This window comes from Dipodomys spectabilis, unplaced genomic scaffold, assembly GCF_019054845.1.
Source record: "Dipodomys spectabilis isolate Male_0828 unplaced genomic scaffold, ASM1905484v1 ptg000173l, whole genome shotgun sequence".
Taxonomy (NCBI): domain Eukaryota; kingdom Metazoa; phylum Chordata; class Mammalia; order Rodentia; family Heteromyidae; genus Dipodomys; species Dipodomys spectabilis.
In genome coordinates, this window is record NW_024870850.1 from 9,691,578 (window position 1) to 9,706,758 (window position 15,181).

General features: G+C 41.6%; 1 pseudogene; it reads left to right on the top strand.

Annotated features, from left to right (window-relative positions):
- The first annotated feature begins 1,616 nt into the window (after positions 1-1,616).
- Positions 1,617-14,389, top strand: LOC122119627 (annotated as a pseudogene).
- The last annotated feature ends 792 nt before the right edge of the window (positions 14,390-15,181 follow it).

Below are 15,181 nucleotides of genomic sequence, written 5' to 3' on the forward strand. Positions count from 1 at the left end.
AGAAAGAAAGAAAGAGGAAGAAGACAGAAGAGAAGAAAGGAAGGAAGGAAGGAAGGAAGGTAGTAGCTTACCCATGTAATTGTAACCCCTCTGTATGATATTTTCAAAATAAAAAAAGTTTTAAAATAAAAAATATAGAAAAAATGAGATAAAATATAAAAAAGAAAAGAAATTTAATAATAGCAGACGCTATTGAAGATGTTGCCAAAAAATATGTTATAACACCGTTGGTAACATAATATGACAAAAGATATATTTTATTATATGCACATTACACACACACAAATAGTGGTGTTTGTTATGTTTATGTTTATATATGATGAGTGTTTATCATGACACTACTTAGAAGCTGAGTTTCAGAACCACACTCCATTCCAATCAACACATGAATGGAAAAAGTGAATTGAGTAATACAGACATAATGGTGTCTTGAGCATGCAATTATATGTTTGAGTCAGAAATACGGGAAAGTGGAGATCATCGTGTTCAGTTAATCACCCTGACAAATGCAGCAGTGGTATATACTGGACACCATGTGAAAAATGAAGCATACAACTTGTGGATGGGGAAGAGAGGGGAAAACTGAGTAACATTATAAAAACATAAACATACTCATTTCCTGACTTACATAATGGTAACACCTCTGTACAACATATTGACAATACAGACAGACAGACCGACAGACAGACAGACAAACAGACAGACAGAGAGACTGACAGGTAGAGAGAGATGGATAACACCCAACATAGATCCCCAAGTTTTCTCTCATTTTTGAAATGTAGGGAGAAGAAGGCTTACAGTACTAGAGTAGATATTAGTGACAATGAAGTAGAAATTGTTAGCTTCGCCACCAAGAAAACCTGATACATGGTTCAGGCAGAAAAAGCAAGCTGCCTACATGCAGGAGATGGAAGAGCATGGAAAAGACAGAGGAAAAGGAAAAAGAGAAAAAGAGAAAGAGAGAGAAGGGGACTTGTGCTGAGCCAGGACCACAGCGGATGTGGAAATGACTACAGAGTCTGGGGAAATTCTCACTGTCCTATGGAGGCTTGACCAGGGTGGTACAGGAAGTGACTTCTGTGGATGAACAAGTGAACACAGAGTGTGGGGTCCTCTACTGAATCACAGTCAGGTGACTGACAGGTGATTACTGGTTTCAGGCAGGTGAAGGGGATGTGGGGAGGGGCTGTTCTCTTGGACAGATTTAACAGAAATAGAGTAATAGATGAAGAGAACAGGATAAATGTTTCTCTTCTGAGCCAGCCACAGGTGGCTCATACTGGTAATCCTGGGTATAGAAGCAACAAAGATTTCTACCTCAGAACCCAAGTCAGGCTAGGCCCCAGCAATGGTGCTCTTGCAAGGTCTTGCTGGCTACCAACACCAAATAGCATTTGCATCCTTACATTTCCAACTTACATTTGCCAAGCCCTTCCCCATAAATATATGCAGCCAAATCACATAACCGGCCACCATGGTGAACTCTGTGCAGAGCAGGACCCTATGCTGTGACCTTGGTTTCAATTCTATTATGAGGAACTAATAGAGAAGACAGGTAGGGAGACATGGACAGAGCTGGCATCACATAGTTGTACAAGTGGTACACTCTGGACATGATGGGGACACAGCAGAGCAAGACCCATCCATACACCCACAGCTACCAGGATTCTCAGTGGGCAAGCCTGCTATGTTCCCAGAAAGTCACAGATCATAGAACATCTCTGTCCAACAGTGGACCACCACAATATATTGATAGGTGCAGTCTGATGGTCAATGACATGCAAGCACTGAAGAAGTTCAAAGTTCAGAGTGCAAATATCCAATTGGATATGTGCATTGACCTTGAAGTATTGATCTGTAATAGTTGAATTCAGGGAGACTGTTTGTAACACCAGCAGCAGTAAATAAATGCATTGACCACTTCTGGATACTTATGCCTGTCTAGCTGGTATCGAAACCTGAATGGTTCATTTCAGCAAACTGTGGATCACTTGGCCCTGGATTGTGAGGCTGTCCATCCTTAAGTTTGACAGTGCTCCAATAACTCTGATTGGGCCTTTTCTGGCCAGGCGCTCTATGACCATTTGAACTTCACTTGGCATTTTCTGGTGTTATCCATTCCCCTCATCCCTAGTGACCCTTGATTGGTTGTGCTTTTTCTGTTTAACTTTTTGCTTTCAAACAAATTTGTGAACAATTCAACAAGAAAGGAATCTATTCCTGGAGTTTCATTATCTACAGTATTGGATGAAATCACAGTCCTGAGGGAGTGGAGAGGAAGATTGTACACATGTTTTCTTACGTCTGTTTTGACCTTGAAGCCGGACCCCAGATGCAGAGACAGAGGGCAGAATGGGCTCTGTATTCCTCTAGGACAGTGGAGGCCATCCAGGTAACAAGAAGCCACAAAAAACTGAAGATCCATTTAGACACCTGCCTGACACAGAAATCACAATCTGCATCCAGAATCACAGCTCCAGGTTAAAGCAGCAACAATGTTTCCTATGGCTCTGACACTGCTTCTCCAGCATCCACACCTGGTCAGTTCCTCTGAAGACAGCAGACGGATTTGCACAGAGAAATCTGTGGTATGCAGCAGGGGAGATGTGGTCATTGCTGGATTTTACCCCCTCTATTCTTGGGCATTGTTCATTCAAAGCTTGAATGACCCTACCCTGCAGCAACAGAACATTCAGTAAGTGATTTCTTGGCTTTCCTTAAATTGTGAATTTTCTCTTTGGGTTACAGTCAGAGGTGGGGGAAGTTTGGACACAATCACTGATGTCCTCTGCATCTTCTACATTGCCCTCACTACAACAGCTCTACTTCATTTCAGATTTTCCTGAATGAATATCGTTTTTTCATCCAAGGGTACAGAGTTTTCTGTCTGTCTTCCTCTCCACTCCCCTTTCCAGAGATGTCCGACCACTCCACCACATCACTGTGTCTCCTCCACTCATCACTGTTACTCAGGGTCAATGGGGTGACCAAGAGTCCATACAGACACTAAAGAGCAATGTCCCCATCCATAGTGCAAAGGCCAGGGAATCTTCAATCAATTCTCTACTTTACACTTTCAAAACAGGACCAGTGTTTGGACCTCCTTCATAGCAACCTTTGTTAGGGTAGACATGCAATTTCTGCTTCTGGGATTATTTCATGTCAGCAAAGCTCTGGGAGTGGGGAGCTGCTGGACATATCAGTAATAAGAGATTCAAGACATGTTTGATTTTTTCCCCTTAACTAATGTAAGTGAACGTCTGCCCTGATGTTCATGTTTTGACCTGTGTCCCATGTCATTCCCAGAAGCTCTGCTTCCATTCCTTGTCCTCCAACATCTTTCCAGGCTTCTTTATTTTTCCTTGCTCATAACTTCCTAAGCTATATTTGAATGTTTTTTTCATATATATTGGCAGTAATGGGGGGCTTCAACTCTGGCCTTCAATGCTGCCCCTGTGCTATCCAGCTTAAGGCAAGTGCTCTACTGCTTGCGCCACAGTGCCACTTCCAATGTTTTGGTGGTTTATTAGAGCTAAGAGTCTCATGAACTCTAATGGCTGGCTCTGAACCCTGATCCTCAGATATCACCCTCCTGAGTAACTAGAATGACAGGCATGAGCAAAGGTGCCTGACTTTTTCATGTTTTACACACACATTAATTCATGCATTTGACCCAGGATACCTCACTACTTTCAGATCTACAGAATTCTCTGTAAACTAGAGAAGTCATGGATGAATCTTCTCAGACAAGTTGTGTGGAAACATCCTGTTTGAGGTTGGTTTAGGAGAGGAATACTTTATTAAATAAGAGATATGTGAGGGATAGTGAAGCCAACTGAACCTGGTGAGGAAGTGAGTGAGAAAGACGGGGCTCATGTGTAAATCCAGCATTAGAAACGTACCCCATGGGAGGTGGGAGATGTCAGAGCTATCCTCTTCTCTGTCCATTCTCTAATTGGGCTGTGGGTTTGTGTGTGTGTGTGTGTGTGTGTGTGTGTGTGTGTGTGTGTGTGTGTGCATGCGTGTGTGTGTGTGTGTGTGTGTGTGCATGTTCACACATACTCTGATACTCAGGCGTCATCTCAAGTCCTGATGGCTGTCCCTTAGCATTTTTTCTGTCATGGCTGGCACTCTACCACTTGACCCACAGCTCTGCACCAGCTTCTCTTGAGTTGCTTGCACATAAGACTGTCACAGACATTCCTGGCCAAAGTGACTACAAAACATAGTTCTCCTATATCAGCCTCCTTAGTAGTTATAATTACAGGCCTTAGCCACCAGTTCCTAATTCATATTTAGTATTACTGACCTTCTAGCTGTCAAGCCCGAGAGTTAAATTGTACACAAGGACATCAGCAAACATCCAGGAGAGTTGAGATTCTATGAGAATTTCCCCAAAATGATTACAATGAATGCTAGGAGAACTCATTGTTCTGGAACATTCTTGATTCATATTGGCATGTGATACCATCTGACCTTTGAAATGTCTCTGAATTACACCAGTGGTCTGGCTTTGTGCCTGTCTTTCCAGAAATTCCAGGCAGGCTTCAGTGTTCCTGAGTCTGTAGTGACTTCCACAATGGCACCACTAGAGGGAGCGCAGGCATTGAGGGAAATCAGCTGAGAGGTGATAAACCACTTCAGTACCAGAGAAAACCAAAGGCAATTTTGGTGACAAATACTCTGTGGTTCTAAAAACTTCTAGAGAACTTTAATGAGTCATGGGTCCAAGTATGCCTCCTCCTGGGTGCACAGGGGGAACATCTGCCTCGTCCACAGGGAATGGCCTTGTGAGTGGATTCTGCCTAGCAGTGGCAACATCTGTGTGCCTTAGTCAGAGCTGTGGACACCAGAACTCTATTACACCTGGAATACCAACCAGCAGGGTCACCAAATCAGATGAAGGTTAATGAAGTTTCCCTCTAAAAGTAGGGACTCTTCACTTGGGATCCTGGACTTTGATCACAGAAAAAAAATTCTAGACAATCACAACAGTAAGAAAATGTGGCAGAGCTTTCCTGAGTAAGGAAGCAAACAAGCAAGCAGGTAGACAAATAGGAAGCAGAAAGGCAAAGAAACACTCTAACTGAGGAGAGACACACAGCTCTTGGGCTGCCAGGGGTATTCATATGGTAAAGGAAGGAGTTCTGACTTCAAAGTTATGCAAACGTAGGTATCTCACTTTTGTTCTAATCACTGCTGGTGTTACACTTTCTGAGTTTCTGTATGTTTTGGGCATTCTTTCCAGATGATTATCCTTGAGGGAAGGTGTGCTGTTGTCTATATTTGGGGTAGGATGTTGCTAAAGTTTGGGGGAGCATCTTGGAGGAAGGCGTACATACAAGAAGACAACTGCTATTTCATATGATGAGAAATGCATCTCTCAGGAAGCAATGCAACCTGTCGTCTCTCTTTGAAGTAAAGATAGTAGCCCTGTGTTTCTAAATCATATGTTTCTAAGTTGCCTTCTCTAGGACTCATTTTTTTCCCATAATTTATCCAGCTTCTTTTTGTGCTCAATGACTTTGGTCCTGTAATCTTTTTTTTTAATGTTATTTCTGGCCTTTTCTTTTTACTTTTCTTTATTTATTGTGATAATACTGTACAGAGGGGTTACAACTACATGGGCAAGATAATGAGTACATTTCTTATCAAGCATTGTAGCCTCCTCCTTTGTTTCCACTTCCCATTCCTTCTTATGCTCCCCCCATCCCCCAATTCTCCTCCACCCCCGCACGGAAGTTGTAAAGTCCATTTTCGACATAAGGACTTGTACATCTCATTGTTGCAATGGGTCCACCTGTATCCCTAATTAAACGATTTGTTTTTCCCCTTCCCCTCCACAAATTATGAAATAAAGTGAAAGAAGGAGTTGTACTGTGGGGGAGGGACATACAAAGCAACAAAGAAATAATCTTATAAATGTGTTAGGAACAATCACATGAAAGAAATAAACACATGAATCCATATCTTAGGGTTCATTTCCCTCACATCAACTTATCTGACCTTTTCTGCTTGACTCAGACATATACTAGATATTGCAAATAAGGGAAACCCTGGGACCTATGTTTCTTTGGGCTTGGCTTACTTCACTTAATATAATTTTTTCTAAGCGTTTCCACTTCCTAAAAATTGGAGCAATGTCATTCTTTCTGATGGAGGCATAGAATCTCATTATGTATATATACCACAATTTCTTGATGCATTCATCTACTAAGGGGGATCTGGCTTGGTTCCATATCTTAGCTGTAATAAATAATGCTGCAATAAACATAGTCGTGCTGGTAGCTTTATTATGGTCTTCTTTGTAAGCATTTGGGTAAATGCCCCAAAGTGGAATTGCTGGGTCATAGGGGAGCTCTATGTGGAGTCATTTGAGGAACCTCCATACTGCTTTCCAAAGTGGTTGAACAAGTTTACACTCCCTCCAACAATGCAGTAAGGTTCCCTTCTGTCCACATCCCTTCCAGCATCTGTTGTTATTAGAGTTCTTGATTATAGCCATTCTATCTGGAGTGAGGTGGTATCTCATTGTTGTTTTGATTTACATTTCTTTTATGGCGAGAGAGGTTGTGCATGTCTTCATGTTTCTATTGACCATCCTTCTTTCCTCTTCAGAGAAGTTTCTCTTTGAGTCTTTAGCCCACTTGTTTCTTTGGCAGTTGTTTCTTTAAAGATTTGTTGTTGGGGGATTTAATTTTTTGAGTTCAAGGTATATTTTAGATATGAGACCCTTGTCTGTTGTGTGGCTAGTGATGATCTTCTCCCAATCCTTGAGCTTTCTATTGATCTTTCTAGCTGTGTCCTTTGCCATGCAGAAGCTCTGCAATTTCATGCAATCCCATTTGTCCAACCTTTCTTTGATTTTTTGTGTTTCTGGGCCTCTACTAAAAAATTTTGGCCTGTGCCAAGGAGACCTAGGGTTTCTCATATTCCATCCTGTAATGTTTTCAGAGTGTCTGCTTTGACTCCGAGGTCTTTGATTCATTTGGAGTAGATTCTGGTGCAGGGTGATATATAGGGATCTAGCTTTAGTTTTCTACAAGTAGTTAACCAATTTTGCCAGCATCATTTACTGAAGAGGCTGTCTTTCTTCCATTCTACTTTTTAGCTCCCTTATTGAAGATTAGATGGCTATAGGTCTGTAGGTTCATTTCTGGGTTTTCAGTTCTATTTCATTAGTCCTGAGGTCTGTTCTTGTTCCAGTACCAAGCTGTTTTGATTACTATGGCTTTATAGTAGAGTTTGAAATTTGGTATTGATATTCCTCCAGCAGTGTTCTTTCTGTTAAGGATCATTTTTACTATTCAGGGTCTTTTATTGTTCCATATGAATTTTTGGATTGCCTCTTCTATTTCCTTGAAGAATGAGGTTGAAATTCTGATAGGATCGCATTGAATTTGTAGATAGCCTTGGGAAGTATTACCATTTTCATGATGTTGATCTTTCAAATCCAGTAACCTGAAAGTTTTTGCCATTTTCTAAGTTCTGTTTTGATTTCCTTTTTCTAGTTTTTAATGTTTTCATCATAGAGGTCCTTCACTTCTTTGGTTAATTGCTAGGTATTTTATTGTTTGTGGGGCTATTACGAGTGGAGTTGCTTTCCTAATTTCAGCCACACTTTTCTCATTGTTGGCATACAGAAAAGCCATTGATTTTTGAGGGTTAATTTTATACCCTGCTACTTTGCCAAAGTTGTGAATCAGATTGAGTAATTTGAGAATGGAGTCTATGGGATTCTTTAAATACAAGACCATGTCATATGCAAAGAGGGAGAGTTTTTCTTCTTCTTTCCCTATTTAGATCCCCTTTATTTTGCATCTTGTCTTATTGCTGTAGCTAGGCATTCTAATACTAGATTGAAGCGAAGTGGAGAGAGTGGACAGCCTTGTTCCTGAGTTAAGGGGAAATGGCTTTAGTTTTTTACCATTAAGTATAATGCTGGCTGTAGGTTTGTCATGTACAGCCTTTATTGTATTGAAGAATGTTCCACAGATTCCTAATTTTTCCAGAACCTTCATCATAAAGGAATGTTGGATCTTGTCAAATGCTTTTTCTGCATGGTCCCTTAATCTTAAGATATGTAGATGGATGAATACCTCTCTATATATTCTGAGCTTCACAAATCTCATTTTTTACTAATCTATTCTAGCAGATGCTTGGGTGCTTGCATCAAACAGTGCTTCTAGTTTATTCTGGATTATTAGATCAATAAGCATTTGATTCAAAAAGAAGTCATGAGATTTGCAGTTAATCATTTGTGATAAGCATATACCTACCCAAAATTTGTGACCTTTGTGCAGGATCAACTTAAAGAAATACCAATTGCTTCTCACCCTGCTGCTGGCTGTGGAAGAGATCAACAAGAATCCCCATCTGCTACCCAGCATGACTCTGGGGTTTGAGATTTATAGTGCACATTACTCAGGTACTGATCTGTTAGAGGATCCACTCACCTGGCTGTCTGGGAAAAATAAAAACAGCCCCAATTACACCTGCAGAAGAGACAGCAAAGCTTTAGCAGGACTCACAGGAACCTCAAGCACATCTGTTCCAATCGGGACACTGCTGGACCTCTACAAACTTCCACAGGTAAGGCTGGGAGAGGTGGGCAGATGTGAAACTATGTCCACATGGACTCTGTCCTGGACAGGCTGAAGAGGTATTATCACCAACCCTTCCAAATGCATAATCTCACAGAGAAAAGACTCCACAAGTGGGCGGAACATACACATTTTCTTGGCTCTAAATAAAAGGAGAGGTTTTAATAGAGGAAAGGATGACCCAAAGATCTGAGCCTTATCCATACAGGGATGCAACGTGCTTGAAACATGGGAGATGACTTTGCAAATGGGATAAGCAAACTTTTGCTCCCACATTTGCCAGTTGTTGGTTAGCTCACATCAGGACTGAGACTTGCCTATTACCATCCTCTTCCTGGTGTTGTGTTCATTTTTTCCCTGTAGTTCACTTATGGGGATTTTGATCCTCTCCTGAGTGATCATGGAAAGTTTGGGACTGTCTATCAGATGGCAGCCAAAGACTCAGATCTAGCCCTGGCCATGGTCTCTTTCATGCTTTATTTCGGCTGGACCTGGGTGGGACTGTTCATCACTGAAGACAACTATGGTGTGTGGTTCCTCTCAGAATTGAGAGAAGAGATGGGCAACAGTAGAGTCTGTTTTGCCTTTGAGAACATGATCCCTTACAATGCCTTTACAGATTACTCAGATGATCTGTCGAAGTATCGCCAGCTAATGGACTCATCAACCAATGTGATTATCATTTATGGGGACAATAAATTTCTACTAAGCTTTATTGTTAAATTTGGGCACATTTTAATTACAAGGAAAGCCTGGGTCATGAACTCACCCTATGACGACGCCACCATTGGTAAAAGATATTTTCTGATCCACTCCTTTCATGCATCTCTCACCTTTTCTCATTATCATAGAAACACTTCTCTCTTCACCAATTTTATTCTGACAGATACGTTGTCAAATAACTTAGGAAATAATTCCCTTCCCACGTCATGGATTCAGTCTGTTTATAACCCACTGATGAAGTCTGACTGCAGAGACTTGGGGCACTGTTCATACAATGCCACACTCCATTGGTTGCTGAGGCATATTTTTGACATGACTATATCAGAAGAGAGTTACAACATCTATACTGCTGTGTATGCCTTGGCCCACGCCCTCCACCAGATGTTTTTCATCACATGGAAGAGCCACCAGTGCACAATGGTCAACCAAGGGCATTTCTCTCTTCACAGGTAATGGCTTTGGTTTTGGGTGACCTACTCTAGGCATAGTCTTTCTACAGAAGCTTTCATAGCAGATGCAACTAGGTCATCTGGCTTCATTTTGCAAAATACAAGAAACATTGGGCCTGTCATACTCTACATGAGTGAATGTAGAGCTGTGAAGACAATGTTCTTGAAGAATGCTGCATCCATGGAAAGGAAGTGCTGTGTCTTCTGTCCCCATCCTCACTATGTGTGGAACAAGCCATCCCCTTTTCAATATATCCAAATTGTCCTTGTAACTTTTTAAAATAACAGATCAAGGTGACTAATTCTTGAAAACCTAATATTGTCTGGACACAAGTGGCTCACACCTGTGGCTCACTCCTGACTACAGTTAACTATCAAAAAGCCAGAAGAGGAGCTGTGGCTCAATGGATAGAATGCATACTTTGAAAAGAAAATAAAACCACCTCAATTTGAGTGCCTAAGCCCTGAGTTTGAGTCACAGGATAGACACACACACACACACACACACACACACACACACACACACACACACACACACACACACACACACCACAAGGAACTCTGTCTTGCTTACGGTAGTCTTTCATACTTGTCATAAATATTTTACTATCCTACTTAGTGTATTATTCACCTTATTTCAGACTGACTCTCTGATCACAATCATAAAATGAGTGATTGGCATGCAATTGAGAGTCTTTGAGGTCTGTCATATGATAAATTCATTATTTTGTTATATGTAGCTGAAGTTGCATTCCCTTGAAATTGAGTTTCTGCATCCCATCCTGGATACCCAGGTTTTAGAGCTTGGTAAAACTTTAGTCTGCTGTGGGCCTGCATTTGATACAGTTGGTTGGATTCCTGTGGTGTGCCTGAATCAGGGGATGGGAATGAAGAGTAATCCATTGTTCTGGGGTTCTGTGATAACACTGGGAAGCACTTCACCATACTATAATGTGTCCCTTTTAGCTGCATCCCTTTTTGAAGAAGATCCAATTTACCAATCCTGTTGGAGACCAAGTGGTTTTGAATGAGGAAAGAAATTGGAGGCAGAGTATGACATTAAGAGCTTTTGGAATTTTCCAGAAGGTCTGGGACAAAGGATGAAAGTTGGCGAGTTTTCTCCATCTAGGCCACATGGTAAAGAACTGATTTTGTTTGAAAATCTGATAGAGTGGCCCATAGGAATTACCAAGGTGGGTCATTAGTACATTTGGTACTCTCTCCTTTAAAAAAAAAAAAGTATTGCTATTAGGAAGTAGTTGTAGAAAGAGCTTGCAATATACTTAGTCAGGTTACAATCACAATGCTTGTTATCAGTGCCACCACATCCTATTTCTCCCCCAGAGTTGGTTGTTTCTAAGCATAATGTCATAATCTATGTATAAATAAGCAATAAGCTTACCCTTTCTTTAAAGGTTGTTCAATAAAACTATGGTTCAGTCGTGTACATTTCACCTTCCTGCTTCTGGAAGTTTCTTACTAACAGATTCATGGAGGGAATAGGGGAACATTTCATTATCAATATGTTGTTCTATGTTTGCATATTGAATATCATAAAAGCTAAATGCCACCTGTGAATCATCTTTCCAACACTGTGACCAAATACCTGAGGGAATCCAATGAGAAGGCAGAAGGGCTTGCTTTGCTTCTGCCTGGAGATTTCAGACCATGCTTGGGTAGATTGTTGCTTTTGGATCTGTGTTGACACAGGTTGTAATGAGAGGAACATCTGCCAGTGAAGTTCGCCCACCTCATGGCAGCTGGGAAGTCAAGAGAGTAAGATGTGAATAACCCTGGGAAGTCAAGAGAGTAAGATGTGAATAACCCTGGGTACAGCAGCACCTTCAAAGAACTTAGCCGTGCTTTAGAGTGTGGATTTAAAATTTCCCTGAGAGATGTTCTTCTCATGAGAGAAAACACATCATCACCTGATACAAGAATGGGATGCAGGGTTAACTCCCATTTCCTAATTTCCTAGAATTAACATCCACTTCTTCAAGGCTCCATGACTTCCTGATAGACTGAGGGGCTGGATGTCTACCCCCCATATATTCTTCAGGTCATGTTACATGAAACTGTAAGAAGGCTCAATCAATTCATTGGTTGTATGTATTTAAAGATTTTGTGTTTTGATGATCTTTTCCCTTAAAGTACTGGAGTGTCTGGGATGTCAGGTAAAAGGATGAATAGTCACTACCCTTCATCTGAATGTTCCCAGACTCCTCAGTCTGTCTGCACTGAGAACTGTGGTCCTGGATTCAGGAAGGCCTCTCTGGAGGGAAATGCTACCTGTTGTTTTGACTGCATTCTTTGCCCAGAGAATGAGAGTTCTAATGGGACAGGTGAGTCTCTGACTTATAGAGAAATTCCCCATCTCTCCTTGTTAACCTTCAGTCCATCCAAACCAGTGGAGTGATATACACTAAAACAGCAGGAACACACATGCACCTTCACCCAAATTTCTATGACTACCGTTAACCATACTTCTCCTTAGAAGAAACAACCCACTGCCCCTCCATTACAAGACCCTGTTCCCATCTCCTCAGTCATATGTTTTTGTATTAAAAGAAAGTATATAAAAAGAAAATATCAAGGATTAGTTGTTGATCTTTGAAATGACATGCAAATCTAAATGTAATTGTGGATGTAACACAGACTTTCATTTGTGAATTCTCATGGCAACTCTTTCCTAATTGAATGTTATTTTCTATTTAGCACACCTAATAATACAAGGGGCTTTGGGGCTTTTTTGGGTTTTTTTGTTATGATCACTCCATATCTGACACTGGCACTAGGTTGACTAGCAATTACTCAATTATCATTGATTCAGAAGTAGTTCACCATCTCCATTTCGTGTCTCTTCTCCCTCCTCAAGCTGAGCTTTCTGAGATCCTCTCATATCAGTGGAGGAGCATTGTTCTGTTTTTAATACATTTTTATTGTTAAAATCCTGTACAGAGGGGTTACACTTACATAGGTAAGGAAATGAGTACATTTCTTATTGAGTATTGTTGCCTCCTCCTTTGTTTTTCTCTTAACATCCCTTCCTTCCAACCTCCCCAACTCCTCCTCCCATAGACCAAATGCTCAGGAAGTTTATGTTTGGGGTAAGTAGTAGGTTGAGTTGAGGATTAAACCTTCTTTTTAAATTGAAGTGCTTGGGCTGATTCTATATTTTCCATTATTTCTTGAATGAGTAGCAGAGAGCCAGAGTGGTAGGACCTGTCAAGAACGTAGCAGGATGGCTAGGTAATTATATATTACACCTGTAATCCAAGTGACTCAGGCAATTGGGATTTGAGGATGGAGCTACGATGCAATGATGAGCAGGAAACTCAGTAAAAATCTTTTCCAAAATTAAGCACCAAAAGAGCTGGAATTCGAGCTGTGAGTCAAGTGGTAGAGTGGTAGTTTTGAGAATGAATACTCAGGAAAAATTCCTAGGAGCAGAGTTCAAGCACTGGATGAAAGACAGACAGACACGCAGACAGAAAAAGAAAAAAAAGAAAGATAGAAAGAAAGAAAGAAGGAAAGAAAGAGAGAGACGAGGGGGGATGTGAGGGAGTAAGGGAGGGAAGGAAGGAAGGGAGATAAACAGAAAAAAGAGAAAGGGAAGAAGGAAAGAAGAAATGTGTAAAAGAAAGAGAATTCACGTGAACATATTTTGATATAGAGAGTTATACTAGTTGGTATTGAGAGTAATACAGGTCAACTGGTGAATCAGGGAAAATGAGCATCTTGAGTAGAGGAGGATGTGAGAAAAGAGAAACATGGAACCCAGACAAATAGTGATTCTCACTCCTCACCAGACATGGAGCATTGTGTCAGGTGTGCAGATCATCAATTTGCCAACACCCAGAGAAACCACTGCCTCAGGAAAAATGAGAGCTTCCTGGCTTATTAAGACCCCTTGGGCCTGGCTCTGGTCTGAATGGCTCTCTGCTGCTCTGCACTAACAGCCACTGTCCTTGGGGTATTTATCAAGCACCAAGACATCCCTATTGTCAAGGCCAATAACCGGGCCCTCAGCTATATCCTGCTCATCTCCCTCACCTGCTGCTTCCTCTGCTCCTTACTCTTCCTTGGCCGTCCCAACACAGCCACCTGCATCCTGCAGCACACCACATTCGCAGTGGTCTTCACCGTGGCTGTCTCCACGGTCCTGGCCAAGACCATCACTGTGGTTCTGGTCTTCACTCTCACTGATCCAGGGAGAAGCGTGAGACTGTGGCTGTTGTTCGGGGCTCCTAACCTCATCATCCCCATCTGCACCCTCATCCAAGTGACTCTCTGTGGTCTCTTGCTGGGAATCTCCCCTCCTTTTGTGGACATAGATGCACACTCTGAACATGGCCACATCATCATCCTGTGCAATATGGGCTCCCTCACCGCTTTCTACTCTGTCCTGGGATACCTGGGTGCCCTGGCCCTGGCCAGCTTCACTGTGGCTTTTCTGGTCAGGAACCTGCCTGACACCTTCACTGAGGCCAAGTTCCTGACCTTCAGCATGCTGGTGTTCTGCAGTGTGTGGTTCACCTTCCTGCCTGTCTACCACAGCACCAAGGGGAAGGTCATGGTGGCCGTGGAGGTCTTCTCCATCTTGGCCTCCAGTAGAGGCCTCCTGAGCTGCATCTTTGCCCCCAAGTGTTACATCCTCTTGATAAGACCTGAGAGAAATTCACTGCACAGGTTTAGGGAGAGACCGACTGAAAGAAATAAATCTTAAGATGGACATAAATTTTGTCTAGAATGCTTGGAGGTTCTGAGACAAATCTATACAATTTGGGCAGTTAAGAACCATTTAACTCATTCATTTTGCGGGTTGTGTTAGAGTTAGAGCAAGATTCCAACTAGACTGTCTAAATTTGTATTTCCTCCTGGATATCCTTTGCTTCCTCCAATGTAATCTTCCTTTTATGCTATCAATCGTCCTTTTGATTACAAATCTATTGTGATTCTTCTTTGCCCTATATGCAGGCTATAACACTGCTTGAATATTATTATATTGCTCAGTTCACTGATATATGAACTTTCATTTTGGTGAAAGTTTCCATGCTTTGATTACAGTTACTTTTGTATATTTTCTGAGGTAGTTGTGTATTTCTGTTCAAATATTTACTGTTCTGCAATATTACTGAGTGTATTTTCCTAGGAAATACCTCCCCTCTCTCCTTCACCCCTCCGTACCTTTCTCTCTCCCCCTCTCCTCCTCCATACCTCTGTCTCTGTCTCTGTCTCTCTCTCTGTCTCTCTGTCTCTCTCTCACTCTCACTCTCTTTCATCTACTTCAGAAATTTAGTTCAGGGTATTAAGCAGCACTAGTATCCCATGGGAATCTCTATGCGTACTTTTTTCTGGCAAAAAGGGCCAGGGCATCAACGTGACTTAAGATGAACCACTGGAGGA